Below are 20,457 nucleotides of genomic sequence, written 5' to 3' on the forward strand. Positions count from 1 at the left end.
CCAATGAGGTGATTTGTGAATTGTAGTTCCCCTTTCTTGAATGAGTAAGGTTCTGGGCAAGGCATTGGGCTCCCTCCAAGTTTTCCTTATGTTGGCAATCTTGTTGAGAATTTCAGTCTTGGCAGTCCTGGTAAAGCCAGAATCCTTTTGTATAGCTGAAAAGACTCTGATCAAGGTAGAGTAGCCTTCATTCAGAATCCTGTAGAGAGGCCATGTTCTTTCCCCAGCTCCTTTGTATCTGAACACCAATCTCTCTGGTAGCTGTCTGTAAGCAGCAATTCCCCTTACATCCTCCAGCTCATCCAGATAGAGTTCAATGTCTGAAATTTCTTTTATGTCACAGATGTGAACATAATCATCTTTAGAAATGGGTGGCTTAGGGTTAGGTTTATATTTTTGAGTGAATTTCTTAGAGTTTAGGGGAGGTGTAGATTGGGATTTTCTTTTCTGTTTCTTTGGTAGTGGAAGAGTGGTTAAAAAGGTAGGCAAATTGATGGTGTCCCAATCAATAGGTTCCTCTTTTGGGATGATTGGTTCACCATGGATGTTTATAGTGGGATCAACAACAAAGGGTTCAGGTATGGAAGGTAGAGATTTAGTTTCTTCAGTGTTGCCTTCACTCCTTCTATGTGCCTTGGCCTTTCTTCTGTTTCCTTTCTGCCATTCCTCTTTTTCCTCCATACTTTCACCAAATATACTCCCAAAAACCTCATCTAAGTTTGCAATCTTGTCTTCACCCCTGACTTCAATTCCTTTCTCATTTTCAACTAGACTTGACTTTAGCTTTTGTTCAAGCTTTGCTTGTGCTCTTTTGTCAGCCTTGAGTTTTTCAGCTTCTTTCTTTAACCTTTTGGTTTCTTCCCTCTTGGCTATTGAGAATTTGGGATGTCCTTGCATCACACATATGCTCTTTCCCTCTCTAAAGATAATAGCCATGTTTCTCCTTACTGCCTCATCCATGGTCTCCTTGTGTTTTATGATGCTAGTACCCAAAACTTTGTCTTCATCAGGCTTTGGAAGAGGAAAGTCTACTTCTTTCATCTGAGCAAAGTCTAGAGGGTTCTTTGTGGAGTCCTTGATGGATCTAGTGTTGGGCTTGAGAACCATAGGTTTTAGATTCTTGAAAGAAGTCTCTCCAACCTTATTTCTCCTTTCTGGCTTGTGCTCCATATTGATTGGTTCAACCTTTGTGCTATGTTTCACAGATATTGATTTATCTTGTGTTGAGCCAAACAGCTGTTGCATCCTTTCATCAATTCTCCTCCTTTGCTCTTTCACTTGAATTTCAGCTGCTGCTAGCTGGATTAAATCAATTGCATCAGGCTTTCCTTTGATTTGAATGATTGGAGAAGTAGTGATGGCAGGAACTAGCACTTTAGATATTTGGATTTTTGTAGATGGCTCTCCTTCCCCTTCCCTTTTACTCTCCCCCTTTTTGTTATCATCAAGGAGAGGGGTCAAGCCCTGTGTTTTTGCCAGCTGCATAAGTAGATTTGTTTGAGATTGTTGGTTGTGAAGAATGGTGGCCACAGAATCTTCAATAACTTGAACTCTGTCTTCCAATTTGGCCAGCCTCTTTTCAGTATGTGATTCCTTTTTCAATCTCAACAAAATGTCCTGCATTGTACCATAGGGCATGACTGAATCCAATTTTTCAGAATTGTAGGATTTCAAGTCAGCAATATCCTTTCTGAGTTCATCCACACTCAGATTCTGTCTTACTTGCTGCAACTTCATGAGATGCAGTAAGTCCAAGTAAGCTGTAAGGATAGCCTTTGTACCAGCATGAGAAGTTTTCTGAATGGCCTGTTTGATAGTACTGATTTGTTTGACTAAGGAGACATTAAATTGCCCTGTTGTAGACTCCTTTGTGAAGGCCCATTCAGGTAGATTTGGAATAGAATTAGGGCCTTCATCTCCCCCTAAGTTCATGCTTCCATCAGAAGAAACAAAGTCATCATCATCAGAATTTACTCCAAATTCTTCAAATGACTCACCAGCTGTTGAAGGCATCTTGTTAATAGCAGCTTTGTCCCTTTGAAGAGATGTTGTTGTATATACTAGATGTAGTGTCTTTTCTGCCTCCACATTGCCCTATGCAGCCAATAATTGATAGGCTGAAACAGGATGAGTAAAAGTGTCAGCATCCAAGGAAATGTTATCAATAACAGCTTTGTAATGTTGCTGAAATTGTCTTTCCTTTTCAGCATCATTCACAATCATTGACTCACTAGCAATGGCTGGATCCATCCTTATTTCTGCTGTACCTGCCTTTCTCTCATTTTCTCTATGTTCTTGCATCAGGGGCTCCCCCTGGCTCACACAACTCACTCCCTCACCTTCACCTACTAAGGTGGTACTCCTCTCACTTACTTTTGCCATGCTGGAAAAAATAGCATGCATGTTTGAGCTCTCAATCTCTCCTTTTGCCTGGGAGCAACCCAGCCTCTCACTCAAATTGTCACTCCCTTCCCTCAGTCCTAGAAGTGATTGTACAGTAATCAAGTCTTCTACACTTGGAATTGTTTCAGTTGTGTGTGTAGAGACTATCAACGGATGAGGAATAGCCGTTGAAGGTGAAACTGATGGTATCAACGGATAACTGCTGTTAAGCTTATCCGTTGAAGAACAACCACTTGTCAACGGATGAGTGATATCCGTTGAAGAAGGAAAAGAAGTAGAAATTGAAAGTGATATAACTGTTGAATCTGTGTAGATTGATATGAGTTTTGGTGACACAGATCCTTCAATTACATCTGAAAGAATTTGCGGGTGATCCAACAAATCATCTAAAAGATGATGATCACCTGTATTTGAGTGGGGCTCCTCCCTGAGTTGTAAAGAGGGAGAATCAGGAATTGATGGGAATAACATATCCACATCTAGAGATGGTGAAGAAGTGTGTGGTGATTGATGTGTGTTAATTGTGAGAGAATGGGGCTGTGACTCCACATTTGTTGGAGCCACATCAAACTGAGTTTGAGAAGGCATAGATACAGATGGATGTATCTGTGCAGTGTGTGCACCCTGTGTAGAAGATTGGGTTCTTGCTCTCTTTCTTCTTATAAAGGCTTTTGTTGGCGAGTGTTTGGCTTTAGTGTCCCTCCCTCGTTTGTTCTGTGTTCCTGGTTGGGAACTATTTTTAATAGTTACATCCTTTTGGGAGGATGCAGCTAGGGATATGCTAGTAACCCTTTCAACCACCACAGCTTTTTGAGAAACTGTGGCTTGGCTAGCTTGGGAAGCACTTATCTCTCCTTCCTTATCCTGGGGGTTTCTTTGATGTTCACCCCTCCCCTCACCACTCACACCCTGTTCACTCCCTTTAAGGTTAATGGTAGATGTTACAACTGTTGTCTTTTGAGAAACAACAGAGGTAGTTTTCTTTGTCTTTGATTTTGAAGGTTTAGTTTTGGTGACCTTGGTAGGAATCTGTTGGGGCATTGTCACAGATTCCATGGCCACTCCAGAAGATAAAGAAATAGAGAGGTTGGAAGAAGTAGGAGTTGTAGAAGCAATTACCTCACTTACCTGAGGTGCATTCATGATTGGTAAATATACCAATGGCACACTGCTGTTGAGATCCATTCTCAATAAATCTGCAAGAACTCTTTTCTCTTGTGCCCAGCACTTGAGTTTATTATTCTCATTGGTTATGACCAAACCTTCAGCAACATGGTTAGCCAATAACATAAAGAATTGAGCATAATAGATGTTATTAGATCTATTAGCTTTGTTACCTAATCTAGTACCCAATTCTAGCATAACATAGTTGCTAAAATTAAAATACCTATCAGAAACAAGCATATAGAGCATATTAACAAGAGATGAAGTTATGGCATCAAAATTGCTAATTTTCCCAGAGAAAACCTTGATAAAGGCATCCCCAAGAAAACTCCATTCTTTCCTAAGGCCTTTTCTTTTAATACTCCCTAAACTAGCAGAGTAAAGAGAATAACCTATGGAATCTAACATGTAGGATACATCATTATCAGTGTGTGGTGTCATGGCATTGTTCTCAGGTAATTTAAAACATGCTAGTAAATCATCATAGTTAACACAGTGATTTTTACCTTTGAGAGTGAAGGAGATAGTCATATCTATTGAGTTGAACTCAGCAGTTGTCCAAATCTCCTCAACTACTTCACAGTAAATCGTTGGGGCTTCCAGCATTGCATAGCTAAGTTTACAGTTTTTGATGAAGTCCATCATTTTGTGATAATCGGAGTGGGCTTCATTCTTTTCTACCAAAGCTATGAAATTGTTCTTCTCATAGATGAATCCGGATTGAGACATAATCTTTACTACTGGTGCCATTATTGTGAGTAGAATTTGCAGAGAATAACTTGAAGGTTTTGCAGAGAGAAAATGGTAAAAGCTTTGAAATTTCAAGAAAGCGTAAAGTAAAAAATGAAAAATCAGAAGGGCTTATATACTTTCTCAAATTAAAAAGCATAAATAAGAGATTAAACAATAAATATATGTAAGTGAATTTCAGCCGTTTAAGAATAAACTGTAAGTATTCTAAAAACTACCTTTAAAACAAATACATACAGCTGTATGTATGAGTATCAACGGTTAAGACAATAGAATCAACGGCTGTGAAACACTTGAATCGACTGATGTGATATTTCAACGGATAAGGTAAACTGTCATCCGTTGAAGAGCACTTCAGTTTTATCCGTTGACGGATAAAAATTCCAGAAATGTATATGACTTTCAACGGATAATGAACATCCGTTGACAGAACAATTTTGACTTTCAACGGATAGGGAATATCCGTTGATGGAATAATCTGTGTTAAAAATCAAATTTGTTCTTGCAGCTAATACATTTCAGGCTTCAATTCAAATTGCAATAAGGACATGAATTTTAAGAGTAATTAAGCATACCTAGCTCACTTACCAATCTTGCGAATGTTGATTCATCAAGTGGCTTGGTAAATATGTCTGCAATTTGTTGTTCACTTGGAACAAAATGAAGTTCCACTGTACCTTTCATCACATGTTCCCTAATGAAGTGGTACTTGATATCAATGTGCTTGGTTCTTGAGTGCTGCACTGGATTTTCAGTAATGGCAATGGCACTTGTGTTGTCACAAAATATTGGAATTTTGTCAACAGTCATACCATAGGCAAATAACTGGTTCCTCATCCATAGTATTTGTGCACAGCAACTACCAGCTGTAATGTACTCAGCTTCAGCTGTTGATGTGGAAACAGAATTCTGCTTCTTGCTGAACCATGATACAAGCTTGTTCCCTAGAAATTGACAGGTGCCTGTTGTGCTTTTCCTGTCTATTTTGCAACCTGCATAATCTGCATCTGAGTAGCCAATTAGATCAAAACCAGACTCTCTAGGGTACCAAATTCCTAGATTTGGAGTCCCCTTGAGATATCTGAAAATTCTTTTAATGGCCACTAAGTGAGATTCTTTAGGGTCAGCTTGAAATCTAGCACAGAGACATGTAGAAAACATTATATCAGGTCTACTAGCAGTTAAATATAAAAGTGAGCCAACCATGCCTCTATAACTTGTAATATCCACAGACTTTTCAGCCTTGTTTAATTCAAGCTTAGTGGCAGTGGCCATGGGAGTTTTTGCAGGTGAACAATCCATTAAGTCAAACTTCTTTAAAAGATCATAAATATATTTAGTTTGACTAATGAAAATTCCACTACTAACTTGTTTTACTTGTAACCCAAGAAAGTAAGTTAGCTCTCCCATCATGCTCATTTCATATTTACTTTGCATTAATTTAGCAAACTTTTTACAAAGCTTATCATCTGTAGATCCAAATATAATATCATCTACATAAATTTGTACAAGTATCTTAGAGCCATTAACATTTCTAAAGAAGAGAGTTTTGTCAACAGTACCTCTTGTGAAATGATTATCTAGAAGGAACTTTGACAAAGTGTCATACCAGGCTCTAGGTGCTTGCTTTAGTCCATAGAGTGCTTTCAACGGATAATACACATGGTCTGGAAAATTTTGATCTTCAAAACCTGGAGGTTGGCTTACATAAACTTCTTCCTCCAATTCCCCATTTAGAAATGCACTCTTGACATCCATCTGATAGACTTTGAAATTGGCATTAGCTGCATAGGCTAGAAAGATTCTGATGGCTTCAAGTCTTGCAACTGGAGCAAATATTTCATCAAAATCTATTCCCTCTTGTTGAGAATAGCCTTTAGCAACCAATCTGGCTTTATTCCTTATGACAATGCCATTTTCATCCATCTTGTTTCTGAATACCCATTTTGTGTCAATGGAACTCTTGTTCTTTGGCTTGGGTACCAGCTTCCAAACTTTGTTTCTCTCAAATTGGTTCAGCTCTTCCGGCATAGCTAATATCCAATCTGGATCCATTAAGGCTTCTTCCACTTTCTTAGGTTCCTCCTGAGATAGAAAACTACTATACAGACATTCATTTTGAGTAGCTTTTCTTGTTTGCACTTTAGATGATGCATCACCAATGATCAGTTCAAAGGGATGATTCTTTGTCCATTTCCTTTGAGGTGGAAGATGTGCTCTAGATGAGGTGGCCTCAGTATTATCGTGATGTGAGATAGAGTGTTGATCAGTTGAAACTCCCCCTAAGTTGTTGGTCCTTTGCAGGAAACTTGGAGTTCTATCAACTGATGATGTAAATCGATTATCCGTTGATGAACTATGATCAACGGATGCTTCATTATGTACTTCAACGGATGATGCACTATGTCTTTCAACGGATACTGCATTGCCTCTTTCAACGGATGCAGAATTCTGTGCATTATCCAAGGGCATATCTTGAATCCCTTTTGAAGTGTCATCTCCATCAATCTCCTCTTCACTATCATCACAATATATCTCAATGTTGTCAAATTTGAGTCTTTCATGGTGTCCCTCATCTGTTAGTCCATCAATCTTTTTATCATCAAACACAACATGCACAGATTCCATAACAATGTTGGTTCTTAGATTGTAGACCCTATAAGATTTTCCAGCTGGGTAACCAACAAATATCCCTTCATCAGCCTTTGCATCAAACTTCCCTTTATGGTCAGATTAATTTCTCAGTATAAAGCATTTACATCCAAAGACATGAAGAAAATTTAGAGTTGGTTTTCTTCTCTTGAACAACTGATAAGGAGTCATGCCTTTAGCTTGATTGATCAAAGAAATATTCTGAGTGTAGCAGGCACAATTAACAGCTTCAGCCCAGAAATATGTTGGTAACTTTGATTCTTCAAGCATTGTTCTAGCAGCCTCAATTAAAAATCTGTTCTTTCTTTCAACTACCCCATTTTGCTGAGGTGTTCTTGGAGCTGAGAACTCATGCATGATTCCATTTTCTTCACAGAACAGCCTCATTGTCAAATTCTTGAACTCAGTTCCATTGTCACTCCTGATATTCCTAACCTTCAAGTCAGGATGATTATTGACTTGCCTGATGTGATTGATAATGATTTCACTTGCTTCATCCTTTGATCCAAGAAAATAGACCCATGAAAACTTTGAGAAATCATCTACAATCACCAAGCAATATCTTTTTCTTGCAATTGACAATACATTGACTGGTCCAAACAAATCCATATATAGCAGCTATAATGGTTCATCAATTGTTGTTTCAAGCTTCTTTTTGAATGATGTTTTCCTTTATTTGCCTTTCTGACAAGCATCACACAAACCATCCCTTGAGAATTCAACAAGAGGAATTCCTCTAACTAAGTCCTTTTTGACTAGATCATTCATTGTCTTGAAATTCAAATGGGATAGCTTCTTGTGCCATAGCCAACTTTCAGCTGAACTTGCTTTGCTGAAGAGACAAGTAATAGATTCTGCATCTGTAGAGTTGAAGTCAGCTAAGTACACATTTCCTTTTCTAACTCCAGTTAGAACCACTTTGTTGTCTTTCTTACTGGTGACAACACAGGCTTCAGAATTGAAGAAAATTGTATTCCCTCTATCACATAGTTGACTGATGCTCAGTAAGTTGTGCTTGAGACCATCAACTAATGCAACTTCATCAATTATGACATTCCTTGTTGAAATCAAGCCATATCCCATAGTAAACCCTTTGCTGTCATCTCCAAAGGTTATGCTAGGGCCAGCTCTCTCCTTAAACTCTGTGAGCAGGGAGAAATCTCCTGTCATGTGTCTTGAACAGCCACTGTCCAAGTACCATAGATTTCTTCTTTTTCCCTGCACACCATAAAATCAATCAAGTTGATTTTGGTACCCAAGTTTCCTTGGGTCCATTCTTGTTAGCCTTTCTCCTAGACTTCATTCCTCCTGCATCTTTAGACTTAGGTAACTTTGAGTCAACCTTGATCTTAGATGTAGTTGGTTGAGGTGTAGGGTTAGTCACAGAATCATTTAGCACATTTGGAATTTGATAAGGCATGGATTGTGCAAGCATGTTATCCCATATTGGCATATTGTATGGCAATTGAGGCATACTAAATGCAGCAAGATAAGGATTGTTAAAATATGGCATGTTTGCAAAATGTGCATAAGGATTCTGTTGAGACATAACAGGCATAGCATGCAGAGGTGATGCAGACATATTAGGCATGGAAGAGGGCACAGGTATGGGAGTTTTCTTAATAGATTTGCAATTAGCAGATAGATGATTAACACTACTACAATGCACACAGCTTTTTCTAGGAGCATACTTATCAGGTGTGTATTTGTTATGTTTGTTAACCCCTACCTTCCCATTTCTATTAGATTTCCTTTTAGTTTCCTTTTTATCCTCAACCACTTTGAGCCTATTCTTTAACTGTTCTAAGGTCATGTGTCCTATATTCACCTTACTGAAATCTTTGGATGTGCTTGCTGCTTCTTTGACAAAGTTCTTGGAAGTTGAACCAAACTTTTTGTTGAGTTTCTTTAGATTTTCACTTTTAGAAACATCTGCCTGTTTTAATTGAGGAACCTTCAACGGATGCTCCTTTTCTTCCTTCAACGGATAACTTTCATCATCCGTTGATTCCACATCCGTTGACAGCCCATCAATTAATTCCAGTTTCTTTTTGTTTTTATCCCAGGCAGTCTCACAGAATGATTCAATTTCTTGGACCTTGGAAATTTGAGCACTAACATCCCTAGATGTCTTCCAGGCTTTAATCACCTCTTGCTCTCTCTCTAATTGATTGGAAAGTATTTCTACTTTCTTAACAGATTCAGCTAGTTCATTTTCAACAGATATACAATGTAGCTTAGTTTTCTCTAGGTCAATCAACTTATCTTCTAACACAGCATTTCTATTACTTAAAAACAGATTGTTCTCTTTAATCCTACTATTTTCTTTAGCAAGAGATTTAAGAGACACACGCAAATGATACAATTCAGTAGACATGTCATTAAAAGCATCATTGCACTCTTCTTTAGTAAGCTGTGTTAAATCAGTAGTGATTACCTGGTTGCTTGATGAACTAACTTCATTTTCCTCAGAATCAGCCATGAGAGCCAAGTTGACATATTCCACATCTTTATCCTCTTCTTCTCCATCAGCTGCCCAGTCTTTTTCTTGAGTAATGAAAGCCCTCTCCTTTTGCTTGAGCAGATCAAAATATTTCTTTTTGTAATCTACTTGGTCAAATTTCTTCTTTTCAGAAGTTGGCTTTCTGCACTCACTTGCAAAGTGTCCACTTATACCACAATTGAAACACTTGAACTTGGATTTGTCCACCATGTTCTTATGAGGTTTAGTGGCTCTAGTGTTTTTCCTAAATTTCATCTTTGCAAATCGTCTGGACAGAAATGCAAGATGCTCATCAATACCATCAGAGTCATCTTGGCTGGAGTTGTCTTCATTCTCAACAACTTGCTCCTTACCCTTGCTTGATTCTGATTTGCTTGTGCCATCTTTGGAGTTTAATGTTGATCTCACAGTTTCTTGTCTGCATTCTTTCTCATTTTCAGCTACCAAGGCAACTGAACCTCCTTTCTTTCTTCCCTTCTCCAATACCTCATCCTGTTCCAGCTCTAGTTCATAAGTCTTCAAGATTCCATATAATCTTTCAAGAGTGAAGTCCTTATAATCTTGAGAGTTTCTCAAGGAGACAGTCATGGGTTTCCATTCCTTTGGCAAGGATCTTAAAAATTTAAGATTTGAATCCTTCACCTGGTACACTCTACCATACAGCTTCAGTCCATTCAACAGCTTTTGGAATCTATTGAATATGTCATTTAAAGATCCATTTTCTTCAAAATGAAAATACTCATACTGTTGAATGAGAAGCTGCATTTTGTTTTCTTTTACTTGTTCTGTACCTTCACACAGTAGCTGAACTGTGTCCCAAACCTCTTTGGCAGTTGTGCAATTTATCACATTATCAAACATATCCTTGTCAAGACCATTAAACAAAATGTTCATAGCCTTCTTATCCTTGTGGACTTCTTCTGTGTCTTCCATTGTCCATTCTGCTCTAGGTTTTGGAATGGATTGACCAACAGCAATTGTGGCCGTAGCAACTATGGCTACTTTGTGGGGAATGTGAGGACCATTCTCAATGCAGTTTACATAACCTTCATCTTGGGAGAGAAGATGAAGGTGCATTTTCACCTTCCAATGGTGATAACTGTCTTTGTCAAGAACTGGGATTTTTACTCCAATATCCTTCTTACTCATCTTTGTTAGTTTCCAAGATCTTTAAACTCTTTGTGTGTCAAGAGCTTGCTCTGATACCAATTGTTATTCCTAATGAACTAACAATGAGATTAACAGAAGGGGGGTTGAATGTAAATCTCAAAACTTTTTCAAGTTTTGAGCAGTTTCAAAGGCTATGTGTTTAAGATAAACAAGTGTATGAATTGCTTTAAGCTAATACTGACAGATATATATTCAAACACTAATGTAAAGAACACAACAGACCTTAAAAACTTTTCTGGTGGATTGTTGTTCCACCAGAGATGGTATTTCAGAAAATCTGTGATTCAAGAAGTTGATCACAGCTGCGTCCTAGTACAAACTAGATAATTTTTCTCTCAAGATTTTTCTAAACAGCTCTGGAAAAATTCTTTTCTAATTACTAACTGCTACTTGGTTTATATATTACCAAGTTTACAAGTGAAGACAAAGATAAAAAGTACAATAATAAAATAAGTTCTCCACTTGTTTCTTCTCCATTTTACTCCAGTGCATTGTTGACTATTGCCTCTTTATACTAGAGTAGAACGGCTGCTTTTTCTGATGTTCCTGAAATAGGCTACCACATCTCAGTTGTCTCTGTCAACCCATGTGCCTCTGTTTGTAGGTACAACTACCACTTGTCAACTGCTATTTAACAGAACATCCGTTGAAGCCTTCATCCGTTGATGGCTTTATCCGTTGATGTGTTAGCAGTTGAAGCTCTATCCGTTGATGCACTCATCCATTGAAGGATGTTATCCGTTGAAGCTTTAGAGACATCCGTTGAAGCTTTGTTTCTCATCCGTTGAAGGTCTTTAAGTTATCCGTTGACACCATTTCATTTATACAAAATTACAAGGCATGAAATACTTACAATTGGCCTTCCTATCTGCATATCCTCTAGTAGTCAACATGACATATAATTTCCCTCAACATTTAAGAATTTATATCTCAAATTCAGAGACTGAAATGTGCTACAACACTAGACTTATTTCTAAGTAAAGCTACACCATCAACGGATAGCCAAAATGGTCTTATCCGTTGAGGCTACAAACACTAGATTTCTACTTAAGTGTTTTGTTAAACATATCATCAAACTAATGCACATATATTCCTAACATTAATATCTAATTTGATATGACAACAAAATGAGTATTATTACCAGGAATTCGGTTTTGAATAAAGTTAGGATTCATCCCATTCCAAATTAATATATTTCTTTCAGATAGTAAAAGATTCTCGCGGTGAATATCCTTAATAGTGATTGAAAAGAAATTGGGATATACTGTTAAGTGGTAAGTTAAATGCAATTGTTGAAATTTTTCTTTAAGTTTAAACTTTTGAATAGATGTAGGACATTTCGAAGCAGAAGACGCCATGAGCTCAGTATATCGCGCACATATAAATGAAAAGTATAAGAGATCGATTCAAAATTCTCGAATACAATTGGAAAATGATCAGAGGTCAGACTAAACGAACAGAAGGAGACGTGAAGAGTAAAGTAGAACAATCAGTGAAAATGGAAGGTTCATGAACATAAATTATTAGAATTAGAAAGAGAAGCAGATTAGTACAAATTAAGTTAGTCTTTTGAGACAATGAGATAGATAACGTGATTGTGAATGAGTTGGCCTTGTTGTTACGGGCATAACGAGTTCATAAGATGTTCAAATGTATATGACTAAGAAGATGTAATTTAGCTCCATATGTATAAAATGAAGGTTTAAGTCGAGTTACGTGAGTAACTGATAGATTTGATGTCAGTAAGAGACCGTTGAGTTGTGATTAAAGTGATGAGACATGAGGAATTATAAGAGAAATACTTGGAAAACATCATGGTATGTTCCTTAGCATGATTCTAATGACATAATCCTTTTAAGGGGGGAAGGATGTACCGTCCGAGAAATATTATGTAATTATTTTTATCAATAAATATTTATTATGTGATTATTATGTGAATTTTGATGAATTAATTAATGATTGATATAAATATTTGGGCGTTGATATCTGATAAAATTAGGATGTTTTAATTTCTAATTATCCAGAATTAAATATAAATAATTTTGGTACTTTTCTGGTAATTTTTGGATTGTTATATGATATTATAAGAATTTATAAAATTAATAATGATTATTTTTCTGTAAGTATAAAATTACTTTTTAGAATCAGAAATCATCCCACTTCAACCATTTCTGTGTTTTTACAACCCGAAACTCTTCCGAAAACTCCTTCCTAACCTAATCTGATAATTCTGAACACTTTTCATGTTTTGACTTTTTCGATCAAGGGTATGGTTTGACCTGTACGAGTCCTGGCATTAAATTTTTGATACGCTAAACATTTTATAGATCGATAAAAATCCGTATTCTCAAAAGGCGAGATATTATTACCTTATTTTCGTATAAAGTGTTTTATAAGAGACCCAGTTTTGATAATTATCCAAATCTTGTATTAAAATTATATCGTTATATAGTTACTTAGCGGCTAAGTAACCCATTTTCGGACCCGATATGTAAATGTAATTATCAAATTATTAAATAGATAAAATATGTGATGGGTCTGTTAGCTGTGTGTTACCTTATTGTTAATTCTAGCTAATTGTTGGATATGAACCTTATTTGTATAATTAATTATTGAACTATATGGTATTATTTTGTTTTTAAAATGATTTTATTGAATATTTATTCTTATAAATGCTAATATTGTTTCTAAAATTATTTTTATTGCTTTATAATTTTATTCATTATTTTCAGGAGTTTATAAAATTTAGAAATCTATATTTTATGGATTATTTATCTTTAAATGGTTTTCTGATTGTATTTAATTGTAAAATCAGTATTTAATTCCAGAATTCTTCAAAAATTATTAAAATCATATCTTATTAAGATTGAAATATTTTGAGAATTTTAAAATTATTTCGGAAATTTTCTGGCTTTTATTCACCTGCGCGTGTGTTCGTGAAATTTTAAAATACAAGTCTGATACGCGCTCTGAAAATGATTTGAAAATTTTGAAAACTTTATTTTAATATTATCATTATTATTACTATTTTGGAAATTTAAAAATTTATTTAAAAATTATTTTGGTTATTATTATTCGTAAATTATATCGGTATGTTGTGAAATGCGGAACGAATCGATCGGTACCAAAAAGGGGTAAACATAGAATAAAATAAATAGTAGATATCTATCCCCAAATTACTCTCTCCTGGGTCTTTCTCGCTCGCTCGTCTCTGTCAAATCTCTCCTCTTTCGATCGTCACTCTCTCTCAACTCTCTTCTCTCTCTCGTTGTTTCTCTCCTGCTTCTCTCTCCCCTTCCCCGTTTTCTTCTTTTTCTTCCTGTTTTTGCCCCTTCTCTATTCTCTGTTGCTTCGTTCTTCACTTTCCGGTGAGTTCCTGTTTAATTTCCGGCGATTGCTCCGGTCCTTTCCATTCGGTACATGTATGAATATATATATATATATATATATATATATATATATATATATACGTGAGTATATATGTGTATGTGTGTGCTTCGGGTGTGTTTATGTGTGGTGTGTTTCGGGTCTGTGTGCTGTGGTTTGACTTTCCGGTTGCCGCCGGGTTTATCCGGCAAGGCAACCCCTCCCCTATATCACAGCGCGTAAGCGCGTGTTGTCCTGATTAATTTTATTTTGTTTATTTATTAAGTCTAATTATTTCTGCAGAAAAACAATTTGATTGAATTTATGAAGTAAAAATATTTTGTGCAGAATTATGATATGTATTCGATGAAATTCGCGAAGGACGTCCTATATCACGAAAACCCGCGAATTTTATCGCCGTCAGCGATGAGCCTCGGCGAGCCGAAGGTGGGCAATGATGATTTTTATCTGAGTCCTATAAATTATAAATTATTAAAATTAGTTGTAAAATAAATTTCGAAACAAAAACGAATAATGATAATTAATAAAGTGAATTTGTATCGGTAGATGGGATTGACAAATTGATTTGTGAATTGCTTGGTGTTGCGTTTGTTGTTGTGATTGACGTCAATTTGATTTCGACGGGTAGGACGATAAACAAAGGAGACGCTGCCCGATTTTCGGGAAGTTAATTCCAAAAATAATACCTATAAATACGAGACCGGATATGAAATTGTATGGGTAGAAGTGATTGTGATATTATGTTAAGCTTAAGCGATTATCTGAATTAGGGTATTTCAACCCTGTAGGTCCTAGATAAAAAACCAGAGTATCGACATCGGACTAGGAATGATCTAGTGATTTGACGTCGAGATCAACGAAGTTCCAATCGAAGGGCCTGAGTGTTGGGATCGTATCCAAAATGGGATAGTAGTTTGACGATAAAGCCGAATGTTCAAGTCGAACCAAAGTCAACCAGTAATAGCGATTAAAGCTTATTGAGGCAAGTATTGCTGAACTTTCTTTTAAAATTTCGTTCCTTTTCTAAGTTCAGAATAGTTAAATGTTTTATATTTCGCTGCAATTACTCTTGTTATGCATGTTCTTTTCATTATTGTTCCTATATTATCGATTTCTCTCTCGAGCAAATACCCATTCTTTCGGGTTATTTGCGAACCCTGAATTGGGATGTTTTGTATTCAAAATGATTTGACATCAAAATACTCCACGGGCTGGATAGTGATGTGTGGGATTAATTGTTCATAATCCTAAGGACCGGGATATTACCAGATCCTTGAGATGGGCCGTAGAGCTTGGGTACCCGACTGGATCTATACAGGTAGGTATAGATCTGCACTGTATCCTGGCTGATCAGCAGTATATAGGTGCGAACTAGTGTCCAGTCTAATTTGTTGTTGATCGCCGTTAATGGCATTCTCTCTCGAAAGTTTTATGATTCTAAAAACTGGACAAAACCCTGATTCAGGAGATGAATCTGGGAATGGCTTATCATTTTTGGATTCATAATTAAAGTCTGGTAACAGCCAATGTTTATTCGCTCAACTCTCTTAAATAAATAGAATAGTTTAAAATTGTTTAAAGCTTTTGTCCAGAAATTTTCCTTTGATATTAATATTTGAAATTCAAATTATATACTTGATGGGCATTTTTGGCTCACTCTTGTTTGTAATTCTTATTTCTTCCAGAAGCAGATAATGATAAAAGTGAATAGCTTTTGATAGACAGCAGAAGTTAGAGAGATCTCCGCTGCGAGAGGACGAAGATGTTAGAAAAATGAAACAAGAGCATTACCATAATGGTATTTACACCGGTATGGTAGTTGTTATGAATTGTAGAAGGTTAGATTCTTGTTTCATACCATAACCTGTAAACGATCCGGATTTTAAGGGGTTAATTGAATTTATTTTATTTTATGTAAATATTGTTTCGTGACCCCAAATCTTGACCCCGGATTTGGGTTGTTACAAGTACTTTTGTAATAATAGGAAGAATCTGGAGAAAATCACCGCCAAAGACAACTTTAATCCCCCAAAAGGCATATGAAAGTGTCCTGGATCCACCGCCTTCATGATATGCCGGAGCGATCGATCAACACATTCGAAGGAATAACAGTGTTGCATTGGAGCCTCATCCCATATACTTAGTTTATTCTGTTTAATTAACTCCGCTATATCCGATGTATGAGATATTGAATGCATAGAATGCTCATCAAGAACAATAGGAATTTTAAATCTTGAATGCATTGTCCGACCCAGGCATCAAATTTTCCGATATCTCGGATGATTCTACCGGAAGAACAATATCTCAGTGTGACCTTAGTTTGGCAATAATAGTTCTCCACAAGAAGGTTTTATCACAACCACCACTAAAATACATAAAACACAACCCCCTCCCTCATGTCGCCCGACTACATGACAGCGTTGTAGACCTCCAGCTGCTCAGTGTTAGAACATGAGTACAGGTTTGAAAATTCTTTTTCCATTTCGGCAATATTATAGCTTGTTTCTTTATTGATCAGATTGTTAAGACCACAATCGAAATAAATGTGCGGCGGCTGTGGCATATGACTGTAAACCTGAAGGGATTTACCAAAACTCTTAAAAATATTATGGATCTTTGCAAGTAAAGAGAAAAATTATTAGGACCCAAGAAAAATTTATTCACAGCTGCACCTAATACTTCACGGCATAGAATAAAATATCGGAAATACATACCTGCAAGTGCATAAAATTGTTGCTGCTTCTCATTAAGGATTAGACGTGGATTACCTATTATCTCTCGCTGCTTCTTCACAAGGTCATCAACCATGTTGATCCAATGATTATTCGACAAACCATTCACATTACTCAACTTGTAGTTTACTAAAATATGAACAAATAACTGCCGAATTTTATGGGGGAATCCAGATTCAGAACACTAGCTAATAACCTGATGTCATTCGTTGTCATCATCCAGAAGACCAAAATGCCTACATGCCTCTTGAAAATCAGAACAACCTTTCCCTTTTACAGTCCTCAATGACTCAAATGAGGTTGCACCGCGGACCTTTGTCAACAAAAGACGCATATACCATATTTCTCATGAAGTATGATGTGTATAAGCTAATCTCCCAATCTTCTTTCCTCTCTTTCTCGGAATTCACGTTATATCAGCATCATTCCAGACATAATGATATGGTATTTCATTATAGAGATACTACACGGCATTACTATTAGTTGCATTCAGCGTAAAATTAGCTTCCAGTTTACTGTGTTTTTCCCATTCCCTGGTTGCAACCTTTGACAACGCTGTTAAGTGGCAAAAAGCTTTCTGGGACACAAATATCATCTCCACTTTCACAATCAGTCCCTCCATTTGGTGTCCCTATATTCCCATCACCTATATCTAAAAACCACGCCACACAATCTCTTAAATCCTGTACCTCCCCCAAATTGTTTTCTTTGGCGAGCCTCATGTTAGGCCTCAGCTTGAACACCCTTGCAATTTTCCAAAGCTTAGACCGTGTTATACATGAAGAAACAATTTCACCGAGCAATGCTTTTGTAATAATAGGAAGAATCTGGAGAAAATCACCACCAAAGACAACTGTAATCCCCCCAAAAGGCATATGAAAGCGTCCTGGATCACCGCCTCCATGATATCCCGGAGCAATCGATCAACACATTCGAAGGAATAACGGTCTTGCATTGGAGCCTCATCCTTTATAATTAACTCCGCTATATCCAACATATGAGATATTGAACATATATAATGCTCGTAATATCCGGGAAAAATCGTATAATTATATTTATCAATAAACAATTATTATGGAATTATTACGTGAATTTTTGGGGAATTATCTAATGATTAATATTGATGTTTATGTGTTTTGTCTGATAAAATTAGGATAGTTTAATTTTTAATTATACATAATAAAATATAGATAATTTTGGTATTTTTCTGGGAATTTTTGGATTGTTATGTGATTTTATAAGGATTTATAGAATTAATAATGATTATTTTTACAAATTATAAAAATTACTTTTCTGAATTAGAAATCGTCCCACTTCAACAGTTTTTGCGTTTTTACAACATGAAACTCTTTCGAAAACTCTTTCCTAACCTAATCTGATAATTCTAAACACTTTCCGTGTTTTGACTTTTTCGATCTGGGATACGGTTTGACCTGTACAAGTCCCAGCATAAAATTTTCGATACGCTAATCATTTTATAGGTCGATAAAACCCATATTCTCGAAAGGCGAGGTTTTATCACCTTACTTTTGTATAAAGTATTTTATAAGAGGCTCTGTTTTGATAAATATCCAAATCTAGTATTAAAATTGTATCGTTGTATAGTTACTTAGCGGCTAAGTAACCTATTTTCGTATCCGATATGTAAATATAATTATGGAATTATTAAATAAATAAAATACGTGATGGTTCTGTTAACTGTGTGTTGCCTATTGTTAATTTTGGGAGATTGTTAAGTACGAAAATTTCTTGTATAATTAATTCTTGAGATATATGAATATATTTTGTTTTTAAAGTGATTTTATTGAATATTTATTCTCATAATGCTAAAATTGTTTCTAAAATTATTTTTGCTGCTTTATAATTTTATTTATTATTTTTAGGAGTTTATAAAATTTAGAAATCAATATTTTATTGATTATTTATCTCTAAATGATTTTCTGATTTTATTTAATTGTAAAATCTGTATTTAGTTCTGAAATTCTTCAAAAATTACGAAATTCATATTTTATGTAGTTTATAACATTCTAGGAATTTTAAAATTATTCCAAGAACTTTCTGGCTTTTATTCAACCGCCTCTTTATTCGGTAATTCATTAAATACGGACATTTTGTGCATTTAAGAAATGAGTATTAAATCATGGAAATTTCATTTTATTAATTTTTAGATATTTTGGGAATTTTAGAATTTGTTTGGGTAAATTTTAGAGTTATTTTACCCGCTAATTTCTCGTTAAACTGATAAATTGTGATACTAAATTTCGGGTTCTAGGATAAATAATCAGGTTATTCCTCTCATCCTTACCCTTTTATTACCTCGATATTGTCTCTCTCTTCCTGTGTCTATCGATCGTCTCTCTCTGTCAATCTCTCTACTCAATCTCTCTCAACTCTCGTCTCTCTCACTCTTCGTTTTTCTCCTGGTTCTCTCTCCCCTTCCCCATTTTCTTCTTTTCCTCCCGGTTTCTCCAAGTTTTTCCCCTCTCTGTTCTCTGTTGATGTTCTTCCGGTTGTTTTCCGGCGAGTTGCCGCCAATTGGCTTGGTGGCTCCTGGGTATGCATGTATACTTATGTATGTATATGCGTGTATCTCAATTGGGTTGTGTTGTGCCTTGTTGATTGTTGTTTTGGTTGCTACCTCTCGGAAATTCCGAGAGGTGCGGCGGCCATGCGCAGCGCGTAGGCGCGCGGTTCTGTGCTTTTGTTTTGTTATTTCGGTTCAATTATTCCCGATGTTATTTTTCTATTTTAACTGTTTCATTTTCTGCAGGAAATTGTTGATTGAAAATTCGTGATATTAAATTATTATTGGTGCGAGAGATGATTTTTAATTAATCAGTAAATTTATTCGGACACCCGAATATTTTCGGGCACCAATAAATTTTACCGCCGTCGGCGATGAGCCTCGGTGAGCCGACGGTGGACGGTGATGATTTTTATCCGAGTCCTACGTTTATAAATTAAATAAATTAGTTCGTGGAGTAAGTTTCGAATGAAAACGAATAATAATAATTAATAATTGAATTTGTATCGGTGGTTGGGATTGGTAAATTGGATTGTGGATTGGATTGTGTTGTGGTTGTTGTTGTGATTTGACGTTGAATTATTTCGAGTAGGCTGATAAACAAAGGAGACGATGCCCGATTTTTGGGAAATTAACTCCGAAAATACGGGAACGTAACCTGCAATTATTGGAGATGTCGAACGAGGATATATATATATATATATATATAATTATATTATATGAAACCAAATTACGTGTCATGACAAAATATTTTATAAATACCCGATCACCCTATTTTCCAAAATGACGAGTGTACATATTTTCCAAAAACAAATATCGAACCGAGTTTCAAAGATGTGAACCATAATTAATATGTGTATTTCAATAATACATATACATACGAGTCGGGTTATGAAATCGCATGGGTAGAAGTGATAATTATATTATATCAAGCTAGGCGATTATCTGAACTAGGGTATTTCAACCCTGTAGGTCCTAGTCGGAAGACCCGAGGAGTGACGTCGGTCTAAGAATATCCTAGTGGTCAATTGTCAGACTCAACAAGATTCCAATCGAAGGACATGAATGATAGAATTGTATCCTGAATAGGGTAGTGGTTTGACGATAAATCTGAACGTTCAAGTCGAACCAACCAGTAATAGTGATTAAAGCTTATCAAGGCAAGTATTCCT

This window comes from Apium graveolens, chromosome 9, assembly GCF_009905375.1.
Source record: "Apium graveolens cultivar Ventura chromosome 9, ASM990537v1, whole genome shotgun sequence".
Classification (NCBI taxonomy): domain Eukaryota; kingdom Viridiplantae; phylum Streptophyta; class Magnoliopsida; order Apiales; family Apiaceae; genus Apium; species Apium graveolens.